Genomic DNA, 20,078 nt, shown 5'->3' with positions numbered 1-20,078 from the left:
GGTATTTTATGCATCATCAGGAATTCAAATAAGACTACAGGGAAAACAAGAGAACTAACATTTATTAAACACCTACCATGTGTCAAAATCTTTAGATATGTTGTCTGAAATGACCTTCAAAACCAGCTTCTTAGATCAATGTCACATTCTGTATTTCATGGGGCTGAATACAAGCTAGAGAAGCTCATACCTCTACCAGACCAGAAAAGGCAGAGCCAAGCATTAGAACCTAGGACCACCTGACAGAAGAGCTCATGTTCATTTGTCAAAGATCAGTTGGCTGTAAATATATAGGCTGATTTCTGGGTTCTGTATTCTGTTCCCTTAGTCCATGTGTCTCTTTTCATGCCAGTACCATGCTGTCTTGGTTAATATAGCTTTGTAGTATGATGTGAGATCAGATAGTATAATGCCTCAGGCTTTATTTTTTTTACTCAGGATTGCTTTAGCTATTCAGAGTCTTTTATTATTCTATATGAATGCTAGGATTGGATTGTTTTTTTCTATTTCTGTGAAGAATTTCATTGGTATTTTGATGGGGGATTGCATTGAATCTGTAGATCACTTTGAGTAGTATGGACATTTTTCTAGTGTTGATTCTTCTAATCCAAGCATGGAATGTCTTTTCATCTTTCTGTGTCCTCTATAATTTCTTTCAGCAGTGATTTGTAGTTCTCATTGTAGAGATCTTTTACCTCTTTGGCTAAATTGATTCCTGGGTATTTTATATTTTTTAGTGACTGTTGTAAATGGGCTTACTTCCTCGATTTCCTTTTCTGCTAGTTCATTGTTGGAGTATAAAAACACTACTGATTTTTGAGTGTTGATTTTGTAACCTGAAGCTTTACTGAAATCATTTATCAACTCTAAGAGTTTTTGGTAGAGTCTTTAGGTTTTTTTATATATAGGATCTATAGGATCATGTCATCTGCAAACAGGGACAGTTTGACTTCATCTTTTCCAGTCTGGATACCCTTTATTTCCTTCTCTTCCTTGATTGCTCTGGCTAGTACTTCCAACACTATGTTGAATAGGAGTGGTGAGAGTGGGCATCCTTGTCTGGTTCCTGTTCTTAAAGGAAAAGCTTTCAGCTTTTCCCCATTCGGGATGATATTGGCAGTGGGTTTATTGTATATGGCTTTAATTATGTTGAGAAATGTCATCTGCAAACAGGGACAGTTTGACTTCATCTTTTCCAGTCTGGATACCCTTTATTTCTTTCTCTTGCCTGATTGCTCTGGCTAGTACTTCCAGTACCATGCTAAATAGGAGTGGTCAAAATGGACATCCTTGTCTTGTTCTTATTCTTAAGGGAAAGGCTTTCAACTTTTCCCCATTCAGGATGATATTGTTGGTGGGTTTGTTGTATATGGATTTTATTGTGTTGAGATATTTTCCCTCTATACTTAATTTGCTGAGAGTCTTCATCATGAAAGGATGTTGAACTTCATCAAATGATTTTTCTACATCTATTCAGAAAATCATGTGGTTTTTGTCCTTGATTTTGCTGATGTGATGTATCACATTCATTGACTTGCAGATGTTTAACCATCCTTGCATCCCTGGGATGAATCCCACTTGATCGTGGTGTATAATTTCTTTGATATGTTGCTATATTCTGTTTGCTAATATTTTGTTGAGGATTTTTGTGTCTATGGGAAAAGATTGCCTCTTCAATAAATGGTGCTGGGAAAACTGGACATTCATAAGCTGAAGAATGAAATGAGACCAATACCTCTCACCATATACCAAAATCAACTCAAAATGGATTAAAGACTTAAAAATAAGACCTGAGACTATAAAACTAGTAAAAGAAAATATAGGGAAAACACTTCAGAAAGTAGAACTAAGAAAAGACATTACAAATATGACTCCAAAAGCACAGGCAACAAAAGAAAAAATAAACAAATGGGATTATATCAAACTAAAAAGCTTCTGCACAACAAAAGAAACAATTAATAGAACTGAAAGACAACCTACAGAATGAGAGAAAATAATTGCAAACCATGCATCTGAAAAGGATTAAGATCCAGAATATATAAGAAACTCAAACAACTTAACAGTAAAAAAAAAAAGTAACCCAATTAAAAAAATGGGCAAAGGAGCCAAATAGGCATTTCTCAAGAGAAGATATATGAATGACCAACAGGCATATGAAGAAATGCTCAACATTAGCAAGCATCGGGGAAATGTAAATCAAAATCACACTGAGATATCTTCTCACTGCAGTTAGATTGGCTATTATCAAAAAGGCAGAGAATAAAAAATGCTCGTAAGGATGAGGAGAATGGGGAACCCTCCTACACTGTTGATGGGACTGTAAATTAGTGCATCCATTATGGAAAATGGTATGGATATTCCTCAAACAACTACAGATAGAACTGCAATATGGTCCAGTAATCCCACTGCTGGGTATATACCAAAAGGAGTGGAAATAATCATGTCAAAGGATACTTGCACTCCTATGTTTATCACAGCTCTATTTACAATAGCCAAGAGTTGGTACCAACCTAAATTTCCATCAACAGATGACTGAATAAGGAAATGTGATATATATACTCAGTGGAATACTACCATGCCATAAAAAAGGAATGAAATTCTGCCATTCACAGTAACATGGATGAACTTAGAGAAAATCATGTTAAGTGAAATAAGCCATGCACAGAAAAAGAAATACCACATACCCTTGCTCATAAGTGGGTGTTAAAAAAAATAAACAAATAAAAAAAATAAAGTAGGAAAGAAAGGAAGAAAGAAACAAACAAATAACAATCACAATAGTACATTGAACTTTCAAAAGGAGAGAACAGAACTAAGGTTACCAGAGGTGCGAAAGGGGGAGTGGGATGGGGGGTTAGGGAGAAATTGCAAATGGCCACAAGAAATGAATATGTCATGTATTGTTGAGTATACTAATTATTTTGATTTGATATCACATACTGCACAAAATTATGGATATTTAATTTGGTACATCATAGATATGTACATTTAATTATGTTTCAATAAAAAAAATTTTTTTTTAGTTTTAAAAAGCTTATGTTCTATCCATTTCCACCAACCCTCACTGGTAGCTTTCTCATTAATTAGGATTGTCTTCATAGTCACATTTAAGAAAAAACATGTGTTAACCTAAGTAAGTTTGCCCATGGCTTGTTTATATATGATTTATTTTTATTTTGTTAATGTAGATATACCTTGCCTCATTCCAAAAAGGATTTGATGCAGATTACAAGGATTAGCAGGTAGATATAAAACCTGGGCTGTGTTCCTTGTAACATTAAGCAAAATATTAAATACAATGAAACAAATAGGTAAAAATTGTGAAGTATCATTTATTGACAGGAACTAATAATGACGCTAATGAAGAGAAAAAAGCTCAGCCCAAAGAAAATGAATTATTTGTGTTGTCAAGGGTGCTATAAACAGGACCAATTAATGAATATGAACACCATTAACCCCTGCTAACAAGCATCTCCTCCTAACTTTATCAGTGGCAAATATAAGGAAACCCAGACACATTAAGAAGAGAATCTGATGAAAAATTCAGCTATTTCTGCCTGAAATAATTATAAGTGATAACTAAAGTGAAAGCTTTTTTGTGTGAAAGAATGAAAGGTTTATATTTAATCTAGCTCTGTGCCAAGGCCCCAAGATTTTTATCCTCACACTTTATTAGCTTAAAATAAATATATAGTGAGCTGCTTTAAAGGATAGTTACTCTAGTATGGGAGGGAAGTGGGAGGACTTTATTTCTCCACTTTATAGAGCTTGACCCCATTTCTGAAAGCTGAAATAAAGAGCAGTGCTGAAATCAGCCTTTGGCTGTGACCCTTAAATTGCTTGTTATGACTTTCATGAAAGCTGACTATGTCCCACATGTGACCTTGGGTAATTTTATAAAAATCAATCAACCATCATTATTGTTACTTCCCCTCTAAAATAAATAAATGAACACAACTTTTTACATGTAATCACTTCTTTCCATTAAATATCTCTTTTATTTCTTTCAAAGGGAAGTAAAAGAGACTTTTAGCAGCTAGCTAATGTTTGCAAAGCACATCAAAACCTGCTTTTGGCTAACCCTACAATTAGTCATGTTCTGTAATAACCACAAAATATTTGGGGGTGTGTGTATGTGTGTATTGAGTGTTTGAAGAAAACAAATGTACAGTTTTAACTATTTCCCCCCATATGTAAAAATTTAGAGTATAAATATTTTACCATAAGATAGTATTCTTCATAAGAGCTGGCTATACCTGCCATCTTCAATTCTTTCTCTTTTGAATCTCTCTTTTGAATACTCCCTTGAATATTCTCTTTTGAATCCTCCCCAGCCAGGCCTTTGCCTGACCACTCCACCAAAACTGCCCCTGTCAAGGTCACAAATGGCAATCTGTGGTGAATCCAAGGCTCAATGCCCAGGGTTCACCTTTCCTGAGTGGCCAGCAGCATTTGACACACTTGGTCACTTCTTGCCAGGGACTTTTTCCCTCACGTGCCCAGCACTGTATCCTCCTGGTTTTCCTACCTCCCAGGCATCCATCCCTTTCTCAGCCTTTTCTGCTTGAGTCTTCCTGATCACCCCAGCCACTGACACTTGGTGTCTCTGGACACTTTTCTTATCAGTCTATATACTCCACCTTGGTTGTCCCATCTTGTCTTCAGGTTTTAAAGGCCATCACATGCTAATTGCTGATGACTCCTAAATTTATATCTTCAAGCCTGACCTCTACCCTCAGCTCAAAGCTCCTATACCTAACTGCCTACTCAGTATCTCTACTTGGATATCTCATAGGTTTCTTAACTTAGCACATCCAAAAACTGAACTCCTTGTCTTGACCCACAGATCTTCCCACAGTCCTTCCCATCTCTGTAAATGACAACTCCATCCTTTCAGTTGCTCAGTTTGAAAACTCTAATATCAGCTCTTACTCTCTCACCCTGCAACCAATCCTTCAGCAAATTTTATGCATTCTACCTTCAAAATATCCCCATGGTCCAACCACATCTCACCACTTCCACATCTAAGTCTGGTGTCTAAGTCACTCTCATCTCACCCTTGGATTATTCTAACAGCCTCATAATTCAGCTCCCTGCCTCTGTCCAGAACCCCACCCCAGGGCAGAGTCTCAAAACAGCACCCAGTGTTGTTGTTGTTTTGCTAATGCAAACCATATCATGTCACCTTTCTGCTGAAAATTCTCCAATGGCCCCTACCACACTCTGAGTCAAAGCCTACCAAACCCTACAGGGTTGGTCTTCTCTGACCCAATCTCCCTCCACTCTCCCCCTTGCTCACAATACTACTACCACACTGACCTTCTTGCTCCCCAACTTCATGGTCTTTGCCCTCATTGTGTACAAACACCCCCAACCATCACCCCACCAATGAGTATTCCCTCCCCACCTCTCCTGCTGCCTTTTCCTCTGTGGTACTAAGCAAATCTAACAAAAAATATAATTTGCTTACTTATTTTGCTTATTGACCATTTCCCTTACAGAAGTAAACTCTACAAGAGCAAGATTTGGGTCTGTTTAATTCACAGCCATAGTCCCTATGCCTAGAACAGTGCCTGGCACATGGGGAACATGGTCAGTGATCATATTTGTTAAATAAATAGGAGTAGAAGTTATAAAACTAAATGAGGTCTCCCAGAGGGGACATGTAAAGTGAGAACAGAAGGGAGATAAGGAGACAAAAAAAAAAAGGATCAAAAATCAACATTTAAAGGCTAGAAGAAGAAGGAGCAAAATTCTTGAGAGTGGGTCAAAGAATTAGGTAAATTGGGAGAAGAATCAGAAAGTAGAAGAGATATAGGCTCTCATAAGACCTTTAAAAACTGTGAAGGTGATGGATGAGCATGTCAGGCCCTCAATGTCATTGTTAGGAGGATCAAGGGAGAAAGATTGCAGAGCCAGTGTGCTGACTTAGCAGGTGAATGTCAGGTGGCAAAGTGAACCCAGGGAAAGTGATTCCATTCTCAAGCAGAAGTGAAAGGTGAATGGAGGCAAGACCCAGGGAGGAATCTGAGGACTCCAATTTTTAGATCAATCTGAATCACCAGACTAGATCACTTGTTTATTCAAAGCTTGAACTACCTAAATTCTGAGATGTAAATTATCCAACTGACTGACTTACATTAATTAAGCTCCATTCAGCCTTTTTTTCTTAAAAAGTTTAGCAGCCTATATGTCCTTACCTTTCAATTGTTAAATAGTCAAGAGGAGCTTGTGGAATTCCCTGCCCCTGGAGAATTATAGACGGTCATCCATTCAGGATGGACAGACAGATCCTGCTCTGCCTCAAATAGGGGAACTGGCTGAGTGATCTGCACAGAGTTGGGGTGCATTGCTGTACCTGACTGCACTGTGCTGCTTCGGGAGTGGGAGCCAGGAGGAGGAAGTGAGGAAGAAGAGAGAAGAGTAGCATTTAAGGAAGGCAGCCACTGCTCAAAGCCTGCATTGTGATGGGGATGCACACAGCTTCCTTTGTTGGCAAGATCCGGATTAGACTTTTGCCTGATCCACTGGAGCAGAGCCTGGGAAGCCTTCGAGGTGGGCTTGTCCCCAGCCAGAGAGGCGTAAAATCAATTTGGCTGGCAAACGAGAGCCCCCAAGAGCTCAGTCCATACTCCATAATCCTATCCACTAGCGGCTCAGCAAATAGATGCCTGAGCCCTCACATATTTATAGCGGATGTGAGGCATAAATCAGGCTTTAAGGATTGGGGGCAAAGGGAATGGACTCTCTGGCTGGATACTAATTAATCAAGCACAGAACACCTAAACCTAGCAACATGGGATGGAGCCATGCACGCACAGGCAGGGGCTGCTGCTCCTGTCTTTCCCCCATATTTTTTTTTCATTTCAATTAAAATAGATATTGGACAAGATTTTCCCCTTTAGCTGGTGCTGCTTATGCATCTCCCTGTTCTTCCTTTAATTAAAAAACATGCTTATTGCAATACTTACCAGAATCACTTTAACGGTATTTTAATTGTAATGTCTGCCTGATTAAAAAAAGAAAATATGAACTAGAAAGTGTTGGCAAAAGTGTTCTCAGGATGTAGGAAAAGAATCATACACCTCCCCAGAATGGATGCCACATACTAATTCCTTAATTAGCCTGGTACTGCAGTCAAATGGGCAATGTAGAGGGAAAATACATATCTGAAATAAAACCACTGATTCAGAGCCACGAACAATAGCAGTTGGGAGAAATGGTTTTCATCAGCTCAGATTTCCCTGACAGGATAGAGAACTCCATCCAAGTAGAATGCTATTCTCAGGATAAGCCCATTCAATGTGGCCAGCCCAGTTTCCACTGTTGTTTGCAAATAATCGCATAGCCTTTGGGAAAAGATTAGCTGGACCAGGTTAATTGGCTTCCAGTCCTGACAATTCTACAGGGTTCCCTTTACTGTTTTAAAAGGCTAGTAATTCTCAAATTTGAGCACCTATCAGAATCATCTAGAAATCTTAAAGCACCAATTGGTGGGCCCCACCCCCAGAGTAGCTTTGCTGTGGGGACCAAAAATTTGTATTTCATGTGAGTTCCCAGGTGATGTTGATGCTGCAGATGGGGGACCACACTTTGAGAATCACTACTACAGGTAAATTAACTGATTGTTCTAGGTGTCCATAGTCTTGTGATGCTTGCTATCTTCTAAAATAGACTGAGAAATACAAGCCTGGAATTACAGTTTAATTCCCTTAGTCATTAAACCCATATTTACTGTTATTTTCCAGCCCCTTGGTAGGTGCTGAAATAAAATTGTAAAAAAAACCAGTCTCCACTTCCAGAAGGTCACAGTGAACTTGAATTGCTCCAGATGAATGAAAATACTCTGGTTTTAGTGAACTGACCTAATTACAGGTAACTCAGAGGGAAGATGAAGGTTATGACTTAGCCTTTCACTTTTTCTACAAAACATAAAACTCATTAAGTTAACCTTATAACTGAGTTAACTCTATACTAATTACAAAGTGTCAACATATTTGTGGAAGAGAAACTATACTGAAGTATTGAAAAGGCACTCAAATACTGAGATATAAATAAAATGCCTTTGTCATTAGAGCTACTGTTATCAATTACTACTTAACTAAAACTTGATTTCCTTCTTACCTCCAGAAAACCATTACTTCCTTTTACCAACAAAGTTTCTGGCTTTTAAGTGCTCAACTCCCTCAGCTGTTCCATGGATTGCTAAAAGTGACTTAAGAATTTAGAAAGAATGCTATTCTAAGGAGAAAGAGAAAAAACAAAACAAAACAAAAAAACTCACAAAACTGCCTTTTCCCCTAAGTCTGTACCAAGCAGGTAAAAATCTCCCTAGCTACTAAGTTCATCCAAATAATTTCCCCCTTCTCTTTATCTAAGTTTAATTAGTATTGACCCAATCACATTTTGACCAGTCCCTAATTTGATATATTTCTCTGAGCAACCTGACTTTTCAAAAGTTTCCAAATATAATTATTCTCTAAATATTGTAAATATGACTTGGTTGTAGCATAATAGTATTAGAAATGAAAGATAATACTTGTTTCTTTACTGTATTCATTAATATAAAAATTGAGAATTCTTCCTACCTTTACTTGACCCTAGGAATATTATATACTGCGTGAGAAACAATAGTAATGAAATGCTCAGCCTCCTGTATATTTTCATGTCCACAAGAATCCCAGATACAAAAGATCCCCAGATTTCAAGCTCCACTCTCGGTTTGGATGAATAAGATCTAGGGATCATTAATCAACAAGTGAGATAGAGAGGTAAGGAGAGACCAAGTCCTAAAGGACCCTGTAAGCCATCTGAAGTTTAGACTTGAACTTAAGGGCTAATAGAAAGCCAGTGGGTTTTAAGTAAGAAAGTTTAAAACATTTATCTTTCATTACTGCAAACATTATAGCTTCTGTGCTAGGAAGGGACTGGTCCCTTTCAGTAGCATTTTTCATGTTACAATATCCAACTTGTCAAGACATAAAACTGTAAATTATTTAATATCTAACTATCTGTCTGTCTGCCCATCTATTGAAAGCATGTCCTTTCTCACAGCAATGGCTTATCTTTAATTTAAGGCTAATCAAGTGTGTCTGGGACTGTTCTCTTGGAGGTAAATAATATAAGTCATTGTCTGATTGGGAAAAATAAGGGGTTTTGGAGCCAAGTGTCCCCCACATTAAAGAGCCTTTGTCTCTGATCTTCTGATACACAAATAGTAAATGAAATTGGTCACTGTCTGGCCTAATCCACTAACATTTGAGGGTACCAGGAAAAACTCTGATTATGAAAAAATTCACAACTAACATTAACCTGCCTCTTCAGGTCAGAAACTCGTTCATTAGTTCATTCACTTAACAATTATTTGAGTACCAATTACATGCCTGGAGATAAAAATAGTGCTAGTAATACTCACATAAAGGTGAGCAAAACATCTTGCTCCTGCTTATAGCTTAAACCTCTATACGCTTACTCAAAGGTAGAAGGAAGAAGAAAATACTCCCTGATATTATATTACTAAAGAATTTATATAAAAATAATTCAAATTCTTAGCCAATTAAAAATTCTATGAATGATCCACTTAGCTTTAGATATAGGCAAAGTCCCCTCCCTAATAGAATTAATACCAACTTGTCACCAAGAAAAGCCTGACACATAGAGACACACAAGGTAAAGGGACTTAAAGGTGGATGTTTTCAAAACTCATTTTAATTCTTTCTGATGCTGACTTTTTCATCAGGCTTCCCCTTTGGATTACTGCACAGACCAGCCCCTTGTGGAGCACCAAGCTTGCAAACGTAGGAAGAAAATTCACTAACTCCTTTACTGCTCTTCCTCCACAGGGTTGCCCACACAAACAACATTAACATGCAGTAGAGGTTTATATAAAGCCACTTTCCCCCTGCAAAGGGAAGGGAAAATCACCATCATTTCCAGTTTGTGCATTGATTTGAATACCAGAGCTTCACCCAAAGCCATAAGAAAGTCTGTTACTGCCTCAAATTTGAACTCAGGCCCCAGTTTACTGACCAAACTGCATGACAAGGTCAACCATGTTGTATTGTCTATACATAATCATCCCATCCCCTGCTTCAAAGGGTAGCTGTATTTCAATGAAGAAAGGAAGCAATGCAGTCAATCTTTTATAGCCAACTAGCAGATAAATTATTATTAATTTACCAATTTTTCAATGAATTTTACCAGCCCACAAACCCTCTCGCATTGACCAAGATATTCTGCAGTTACAGAAGAAAATATTAATGCAAAATATTTTATTTTTATTACAACTCCAGCCTGCCTTCAGATGAATTTCCTTTCAATCCAAGCTGGTATCTCTGTAAAGTCCTGACACTATAGGCACAGGGCAATCTGCCAAGTGACTCTTTCAGGCCTGGTGCACAGAAGTACCAGGAGTAATATCTTGGAGACTTCCTGTTTTGTAGCATTTCTAGATCACTGCATTACAGAGCATTATCTGAAGCATGCATCTACTGAATCTGAGGCTGGAACAGTGCTAACTAGAGGCAATGAAGCATACAATTCCTGGAATAAAAAAAGGCTGTTCAGGATACAGCACTTACTACCTCATTCTGAAATCCTTAAACCCTTGAGAAGGAAGAAGAAACCCTACAACGAACCTGACAGCAGGTCAAGAGAAATGCTTCATCTCAATAAACCAACAACATGCATTTCTATGCCATAAAAACCCCAGATATAATACACTCAAAAAGATCTGAGTGTCCTCAAAACTCTAGAAAGAGCTGTAGAGAAAATGAGATGACATTCCAAGATGCACTAGAAAAACACACTTCCACAGAGTCAAAATAAGAAGGAGAATGGAGGCAACCAAATAGACTCTGCTACTTCCACCTCTGTATCTTCTCTCTTGCAATAGAAAAACACTTCAGTATGCATTCTGAAGATAACAGAGGCAAAAGCAATCTAAGGTCTTTATTATCCAGCTAATTCTTTCAGTAATCCAGTTTGCTTTGTATATAGAAGCAGCCACTATCTAGAAATAAAATTGTAACTTAGGCCTGATATTCAGCCATCTCTTCTGTTATCTCTGTCAGTCTGAAAGTAACAACAACTAACATCAATTGAGCTCTTACTCTGAACCAGGCTCTGTGTAAAGGGCTTTACAAATATTCCCTCTCTGAATATTCAAAACATCCATATGAGGTGGGCGAGATTCATTGTGATACTAACACATAACAATAAGAGCTAGCCATCACTGTTACTGTTGTCATTATAATTGGGCATTACCCTAATGAGGAAAAACCTCAGGCTTACAGAGGGTCTGCAACTTGCCCAAGGTCACAGAACTGGTATGAAGTGGAGCCCAGATTCAGACTCAGTTTTTTCTGGCTCAAAAGACTGACAAGCATTTAAAGGCTTTGGTATACACCAGTAGACCAAGAAATAGAAAATCGCATTGTAGGGAACCAGTGCACTATTAAGCAGCAATAGAGACTGGAAACAAGTTTCTGCTCAAGCATTTTAAAGCAATGGCATTATGAGTAGTAAAAAACTACAAAACATCTTCCCTTTTTTAAATGGCATATATTTAAGGTATACAACATGATGTTTTGATGTATGTGGAGTGTATGGTGAAGTGATTACTACAGTCAAGCAAATTAACATATCCATTATCTTACATAGTTACCTTTCTTGTGTGTATGTATGCGTGTGTGTGAGATAAGAGTACCTAAAATCTAAAAGCTCAACAAAAAGGGGCAAGTTTTTTTTTTTTTTATTTTATCGATATACAATGTAGTTGATTATTATGTCCCATCACCGAAACCTCCCTCCCTCCTCCCTTTCCCCCTTCCCACCCAAGTGTGTCCCCTCCATTTGCTTGTTATAAGAACTTCAAAGAAAAAAATAATTGTGGTTGTTATATCTTCCTCTCCCCCCTCCCCCGGTTTTTTTGGGGGTTTTTGTTGTTGTTGTTGTTGTTGTTGTTTGTTTGTTTTTTTGTGTGTGTGTGGGAGTGTGTGTGTGTGTGTGTGTGTGTGAATTGATTCATTCACCTTTAGCTCCCTCCAATAAGTGAGAACATGTGGTATTTCTTTTTCTCTGCCTGACTCGTTTCACTTAATATTATTCTTTCAAGGTCCATCCATGTTGTTGCAAATGGCAGTATTTCATTCGTTTTTATAGCTGAGTTTATCTTCCCCTAATTGCCCCTTTATTAATCATTATCTCTAGGTGACTTCACGTCAAGCTGCTTGACCAACATATCAAAAAGAGATCCATTGCTTCACTCAGGAAATATAAGTGCTTCTCAGCTATAGACCACAAGCCCAAAATCCTTGCCTAGGATGCACAATGCTCTGACAAGAGGGTAATGTTCCTTCTTTGTTATTAAGGCTCATCATAATTACTTGGAATAAAAATAATAAATTTTAATTCAGCAATGCTTATGGCCGTTGGGCATCTTAACATAAAAGAACAAAAAATATAATTAACTAAATCAAGGCAATATGCCTATTTCCATCCCAGCTCATTAGTATTAATTGATTGGGTTAATTCTCTTTTGTGTTTAACAGTATCCCTAAAAAATAATTTAAAAAAAATAAAAAATGAGGAAGGGAGAGAAAGAGGAAAGAAGTAGGATGGTAAGCAGAAAAAAGTTCTGGAGCTTTTTCTAATCAAAGTGAAATAATAAATACAGCTGAAGCTCTTATCATGGTCACACAAAAAATCTGCCATTTTTCAATAAACTTTAAGAATCAGTTCATATAGCATCATAAATAATGGCACAAAACTTTGTCCCTAGTGCCATTTCCCAATTGCCCCAAAGAAATTTACAATCTTCCTTTCTACCATATAAGTTGTACTTGTAAGAAGAAAATGTCAATTCTACAGATTTTACAGATGAAAATATGAGTAGGCCACAGAGAGTTCAAGACTCTTGAGGGCCCTATGTAGACGTGTTGGTTTTCCTGAGGTAAAAGCCGAGTCTTCTATGTATTAGAATGCTGGTTTCCATAAATGGAAAAATAATATAGAAAACAAAATATCTTCATAAAGTACTTCCAAATGTAGTTCTTAGGTAATCTATTTTCACTTTTATTTGGCATGAATCCTTTCAAAGTGTGTATAATTCATGTAGGATGTATTATTTGTAATATTACAGAAATGGCTGAGAAAGTACCACCATTAGAATACTTTATACTTTGCTGGTTAAAATCTTTTGAAAAAATTATTCTTGGTTTGAAATTTCTCATGCTTTATCTCAGCCTGTAGATGGTATCAGAAAAATAAAGAAAATTCCACTCAGCTACTTTTCTGGCACCATGAACGAATATGAAAAAGACAGGCAGTAACAGATATTGAGAGAGTGAACTGCTGTTGATGATGATGATGATTCAATCTTCACAAATATTATAGACCAAGAGAAGACATTTAATGTTTAGAGCTATACTATATCAAACACATATTTGAGAGTTGTGGTTCTTCACCAGTAAAAGCATTTTTAAATGCCTTTTAGAGAGAGAAAAATAACTTACTAGTGGATTTTACATTCCTAACAACTCCAAGTGATATGCATATATATATAATAGGTGTATGTATATGTATATATTACATATGTATATATGTAAATATACAGTTCTTTCTTATCCAAGGAGGACACATTCCAAGACCCCCAGGAGATGCCTAAAACCATAAATAGTACCAAATCCTATGTATACTATATTTCTTTGATCTGATAACCAAGACAGCTAAGTGACTAATGGGCAGGTAAGCATCTACAGTGTGGATACACTGGACAAAGGGATGATTCACATCCCATGACACAAGATTTTATCATGCTACTTGGAACAGTGCACAATTTAAAACTTATGAATTGTTTATCTCTGGAATTTGTGTTTAATAGTTTTGGACCCTGATTGACCACAGGTAACTGAAACCTCAGAAAGCAAAACCGCAGATAAGGGGACCACTGTTTATGTGTAATGTGCAAGTGTGTTTGTGTGTACAGATACATACATATGAGTGTACAATATGTGCATGTGTGAGTATGTATATATCAGTGAGAGCAACAAAAGATAATGAAAGTAAATTAGTTGTGAAAAGTGATAGTAGAGCAAGGGTTTAAAAAATACACTTCTTAAATTTCACCCAGGACCTGAACTCTGCACCATTTATTTGTCCATTCATTCAAAAATTAGTAGATAATTTTTGAGCCCTCACCATGTGTCAGGCACTGTTTAGACCCTGAGTAGACAACAGCAAATAAATTGGGAAAGTCCTTTGCCTTTTTGAGCTTGTTCTGGTAGAGGAGACTAACTGTAAAGAAACAGGTAAATTTATGGCATGTCATGTGTGATTAGTACTATGAAGAAAAGTAAAGCAAAACCAAAGAACAGAGAGTGATGGGGAGCAGTAGTAATGTTGGAAAAGACGGCCAGAAAGGCCTCTCTGAGAAGTCCATACTTTCTCCAAGAGCAAATGAAACAAGTGAACCAGCCGTGTGAATCTGAAGAACATTCTGGGCAAAGGACATCATGGACATGGGTCCCGAGTGAAGCATATTTGTAGGAGAGCTGATGCAGAGAGAACAAGGAAGACAAAGTCAACAAAGGGATCAGAGGTTAAATAATGGTAGGGACTTTGGACTTTATTTCCTACTAAGATGACAAGACATTGGAGGGTTTGAGGAGAGAAGTTACAAGATATACATACTCTTAAAGGACATGGACTAGAAACTATTGAAGGTTTACTTTAGCATATAGCACAAATGCCAATGACTTAAACACATGAAGGCTTGTTTTTCTATCACAAAAAGTAATCTCAGAGGTGGGCAGTCCAAGGCTAGTATGGCAACTCCAAAGTCATCAGGGTCCTGTGTTTCTCCCATTCTTTTGCTTCCCCATTATTAACAAGTCACTTCTTGGTCCAAAATGGCAGCTGGAAATGTAGCTATCACATTTACATTCCAGGAAGTAGGAAACAGGAAGAAAGAAGGACAAATAGGGTATGCCTCCTACTGGGACAGCTCTACTTTAGGAAATTTCCCAGATGTCCCTCATGACACTTCTTACATTTTACTGGCCAGCTCTTAGCCACAGCCTATGTCTAGCTGCAAAGAAGGCCAGGAAATATTGTATTTTAGCTGGGTACGTTGCTGCCACAAAGGAAATTGGGGTTCTGCTATTACGGAAGACAAAGAATTGGAAACACAGGGACCAACTAAGAGGCAATTTGAAATAGTCCAGGTTAAAAATTACGATGGTTAGAACTAGACTGATGGTAATGGAGGTGTTGTTGTATAAGGAACACATGGAAGATCCAGCCAACAGGATTCACTGATGGGTGGGTCACAAAATGTGAGAAAAAGAAAGAAGTCTAGGATACCACCAAGGTTTCTGGCCTTAGCCATTGGACAGTTCTAATAAGTGAGATGGGGAAGCTTCTCAAACTTTCATTTTGTGTGTATATTAATAGGGGTGTGATCAAAACATGTGTCAGACACAAATGATAAGCTCTTCACCTCCTCTACACTATCCACCCACATCCTCAACACACTGATTTCTCCAGTCTAAATTCTGCTGCACTGCCTGCATCTCCTGTTTTAGAACTAGAAATTTTACTCTTTTATGTTTGCTCCCTAATTATTTTTTTCTTCAGTAATATTACACATAACTGACATTAAGTATTGTTCTTCATTTTTTCTTCTATCCCTCACAGAGTCCTCAGGTCATATAATAAACATTCACAAATAATCTGTTGAATAAAATTTGATCTGTGCCCTTTCCCTTCTCATTCTTTCTAGGAGCCACAACCTACATCTTTAGGATAAAAATCTCAGAGTTTCACTCTAGGCAACCCTGCTCCCTGCCAACAACCCCTGCATCCTATTGGTACAAAAACTGGTACCCACTACTTCTCCTCACATTCCTACCAACTCTCCTCCTCCCCAAGAGAAAGACAGGAAACTTCAGATAGTCAACTCCCTTTCCACAGGGTGAAGGCTTGCCCTTCCAAACCTAGATCACTCATTCTAAATGATGAGAGTAAAATATTGTCTAAACCAGGAATATTAAGAAAAACTGCTATGGGAAGGTGACAGTCTGGGGCAAGTATTTGGGTTGTTTCAACTTTGAAATCTGTGTGTGATGAGCCAAGTGTATATACACACATCTTATCCTCCCTCTCACCCTCTTCTCCTTCTTCAGTCTCTGGTCTTATCACCACTGTTCTTTAATTGAACATTTACCTGGAAGTAATAGTACATCCGGAGACTCCATAATCCAAGCTGGGAAACTTCTCCCAAATGGTTATAGCAATACAAGGCTAAGACCCTTGAACACCTGAAAGGTGCCCCATCCTTCAGCAGAACTGGACTCCTATAGGAAGAGTCCTGATTAAAGGCCTGTCAAGAGCATCTTTTTGCTGAGATGAGGCTTTAAGTCTGTAATTTTCCTTTGTCGTTGCTAGTCCTTAGGTAGTTGGAGGCTTTCAATAGATCAGCACTCCCCCATAGCCAATAGCCACACACACATGCACAAGCACACACACGCACACACCCCACAAAGACAAGGCAAGAGCCCAAGCTGACAGACAATTTCCCCTTCTAAAGGGCACTAATTAACTGATTTGACTAAAAACTTCTCTTTGCTACCGGGGGGTGGGGGGGGGAACTTCCAGAATATAAAATGATAAAATGCTTAATCAGAAAAAAGCTGATGCAGTCTGTAAGAAACAGGTATCAAAATTACATTAGTTCATCCCCTTCAAAATATTTTATTTCATGTAGCCATGCTCTTACTTTAACAAGAACAAATATTTGTGTAAGTGTTCATTATATTTATAGTAAAGAATAGTGTTTTAGTGCAGAGTTTTATAGATATCCATAACTAATCACATCTCCCAAGCAATTTTCATTTGCCAATGAACAGAAACACTGTGATAACCATTCCTTATTATCAGCTACTGAAGTAGGCAATGATTTTTATTCTCACTTAGCAGATAAGGAAAGAAATGCAAAAAAGGTGAAATAATTGACTTGGCCATTTGGCAGTGTGGTAGAAGAGTTGAAATTTGAATTCTCAGACTCTTCCAACTTCCTAGACCCTAGAGCTATATGGCTAGTTTTGCAATAAAGAAACCTATTTATATGACTTGCCACGGGATCAAGAAGTTAAAACCACAACAGGGCAAAAGCAGGAAGACATTGCTTTCTTGGCAGGGAATTTCAAAGGCAACAGCATTAACTGATTTCAGAGCATTTTGCTATACTGTGGGGGCTGCCCTGGAGAAGCAAGACTACAAAGTACTTGAATAAAGAAGTATATTCTTTGAGAAAGCTGTTAACCTTCTTGTTTTTAAGAAATTAAAATAATTAAGCTCTGTGCTTATGAGTCCAAAGAAAGGCCTTTCCCTTTGAACCTTCTGACCACTTCTTCCTTTTCATAGTAAAAATCTCAATTTGGTCTGAGAATAAATTGTCGACCAAGTTCTGGAACTTATCCAAAATTTCCTCTCCCTCCTGCCCCCTATAAGAAATAGAATGACATAGAACAATGTCACTGATCTTCAAACTCCACAGACCTTTAATGTGCAGGAAGTTGAGGATGCTGGTATTAGTGTCAAGCAGTAGCAATTGGCCATTCTCCACTGTGACATTGTCGCCATCTTGTGGCACTCTTTCAGGAAACCAGCTGTGAGCCCTGGACCACCTCCGGCAGAACTGAAAGGAAAAGTTGCCCTGGAAAACAGAAAGGTGGTTTGTTTGCTTGCTTTTTTATTTTTCAGCAGAATAGTATAGATGATCAATCAAAATAAAAACTTCCCGAAGAATGCAAAATTAATTTATATATTTTAAATGTGTCAATAAAAGTAGTCACGCCTCTCTTCCCAAAAGAGGCAAATATACCTGACGTGCTCCTGGAATGCTCCAACAATATACTGGTCATGTTTTCTTGACTTTTTTTCCCCCAGCAGAGGCCCCCTTCTACCTGACAGATGGGGTTGATTCCATTTTTTATTTTTACAGACATATATTGAGTCTTGGACAAAAAGTCATAAATAGCCTGGAATAGGGAGAATTAAAATGTTCTGCTTGATGGGTGGCATTTTGCTTTATGTAATTGCTATCATTTTTCACTGGCTCTACTGCCAAGTGTACCTGTTTTATAGGAACATTCTTCTTTACAAGTGGTCAGATCCATCCTCCCACTCGGCCTTTTTTGATATTATTGTTGCCTTTCCCTCTGTGCTTGCTGCATCAGTGCTGAACAAAGCTCAGGCGTGCATAAGTGAAATGCTGACCAACTTCACATGACAAGTAAAATAGCCAGGAATGCTTGAGTGAGGGGCAGGGAGCAGCTCTGAGAGAAGGACCCCAGAAAAGGAAGCACCCTTCTCCTTACCAGGCTTCCATCCACCTCTCAGAACTTTTGGCTTTCCTGTTAATTTATGGTCACTCTGAAGTCATGTGTTTTTCAAAACAAGTATGTACAAATCACAGAAAGAAGTATTCAGCTAATGCAAGAGGCTTAGAACATGTCTAAGTGTCTTGTGAAGCTATGGAACTATAATTATGATAAACATAATAAAACCGGAATAGAGAAGATGATTCCCTCAAAGTAATACGTACACTACGTTTATTCCTCTGTCCACATAGTCTTCTTCTCAACCACATTTCAACCAAATGTGAAGCCTGAGTTCCTATAAAATAAACTTTCTAGAAGGTTCTCTTGTGACATGTTAGAGGCAGATGGGAGCAGATCATTAAGAAGGGAAGGCATGTTTGTAATACTGACAACTACACCTGCATAGAGAATAGTGCCTTAGAGTATTTCTGAGAGAGAAAATGGAAAATTATATTGCCAGAAGAGCCAGCATATTTTCCAGAAGAGGGCACTGACCCCTAGGTCAACAGTCTTGAGTTGCAGACCCAGCCCAATCACCAAGAAGACTTTGGGTAAGAAAAGCATGGCCTTTTCATTTTCTACATCTACAAAGGAGAAATAAAATTCTATGCCTCATCCTAATTTAAGAGATGGAAAGGAATAACACACAGTGATAACCAGTCCCAGCAACACAGAAAAAGAACGGGTTGTACATGAGCATCATTGTAAGCCATATAAACCATGTCCCCATGATGACAATTCATTGACTTGAAAAGCAGGAGAGAATTTTAACTTTCTGGCTGATTTCACTAGAGGGCTAACTAAAAAGAAGTAAAATAACGAAAAGTACTTCTTATAAGGCTGTACATTATATGTTCTTATGATCCTTTAATTCACTGTCATAAAATACAGAAAGACGAAAGAGAGGCAAATAGGCAACTGGAGTGGAAACTGGAGTGGAAACTGGAGTGGTGAGAAGGTGAAAAAGACAGATACAGTAAAGTCAACTGCTCAGAAGTGAACCAGGTTGACTGTATTGTCAGCTCAGAGTTCATGATAAAAGAACATTTGAAGACACTTTGATTTCCAGAAAGCCAGAGTTGGAAAGGATTCTAGGAAAATCCTACCTCTTCATTTTAAAGATGATGTATCAAGCAGTGTTTCTCAGTTTACAGGTTAATAAAATGCAAATTACCTAAAAGTCATAAACCTATGGATGGCACTATGCCCAGCAGGTGGGACCCATGAATTTGTAATTTTAATGATCTCCTCAGATGACACTTCCACATCAAAATCTGAGGACCAATGCAAGGCAAGGACGAGAGGAAAAGGACATATATTCAAAATAGAAATGAAGAAGTTTTCTCCAAACCAACGCCCAAAGCTTTGGGTCTTTGGTCAAGGTCATCCAAAGACTAGCAAGCTGGCTAGAGTGGTGTGTGGATGAACTATAAAAAGAATGAAGAATTCAGCAGCATAACTCTTTCTGGACCTACCTGGTAGTCAGATCCGTAGCCCAGCCACAGAATTACAAAGAAAACCAGGGTTCATGACACCCACAGTGAAAAGATTTAGAACAACTAGACATTAATTAGCTATTTATGAGGATCAAAGAAAGACCATTTCATGGTGGTCTTGATTAACTAATTTGAAAACATTTTAAAATTCTTACAGTTAGCACCAATATATGTTATCTAGCTCTGAGTGAGTTTTAAA

The 20,078-nt window shown here is 37.9% G+C and overlaps 1 protein-coding gene across 1 annotated transcript in view; it reads right to left on the bottom strand.

The window, feature by feature from the left end:
• Window positions 1-17,633, bottom strand: part of LOC103597076 (fibrocystin-like) — a gene marked incomplete at its 3' end in the record, with an annotated part of 308,904 nt that extends 291,271 nt beyond the window's left edge. The window contains exon 1 of the mRNA XM_008580875.1: window positions 17,560-17,633. The remainder of the gene's footprint in view (window positions 1-17,559) is intronic.
• Window positions 17,634-20,078: the final 2,445 nt, after the last annotated feature.

Source organism: Galeopterus variegatus, unplaced genomic scaffold (genome assembly GCF_000696425.1).
Source record: "Galeopterus variegatus unplaced genomic scaffold, G_variegatus-3.0.2 Scaffold2185, whole genome shotgun sequence".
Classification (NCBI taxonomy): Eukaryota; Metazoa; Chordata; class Mammalia; order Dermoptera; family Cynocephalidae; genus Galeopterus; species Galeopterus variegatus.
Note: the sequence above shows the minus strand (reverse complement) of the source record. Positions and strands in the feature narration are given on the sequence as shown.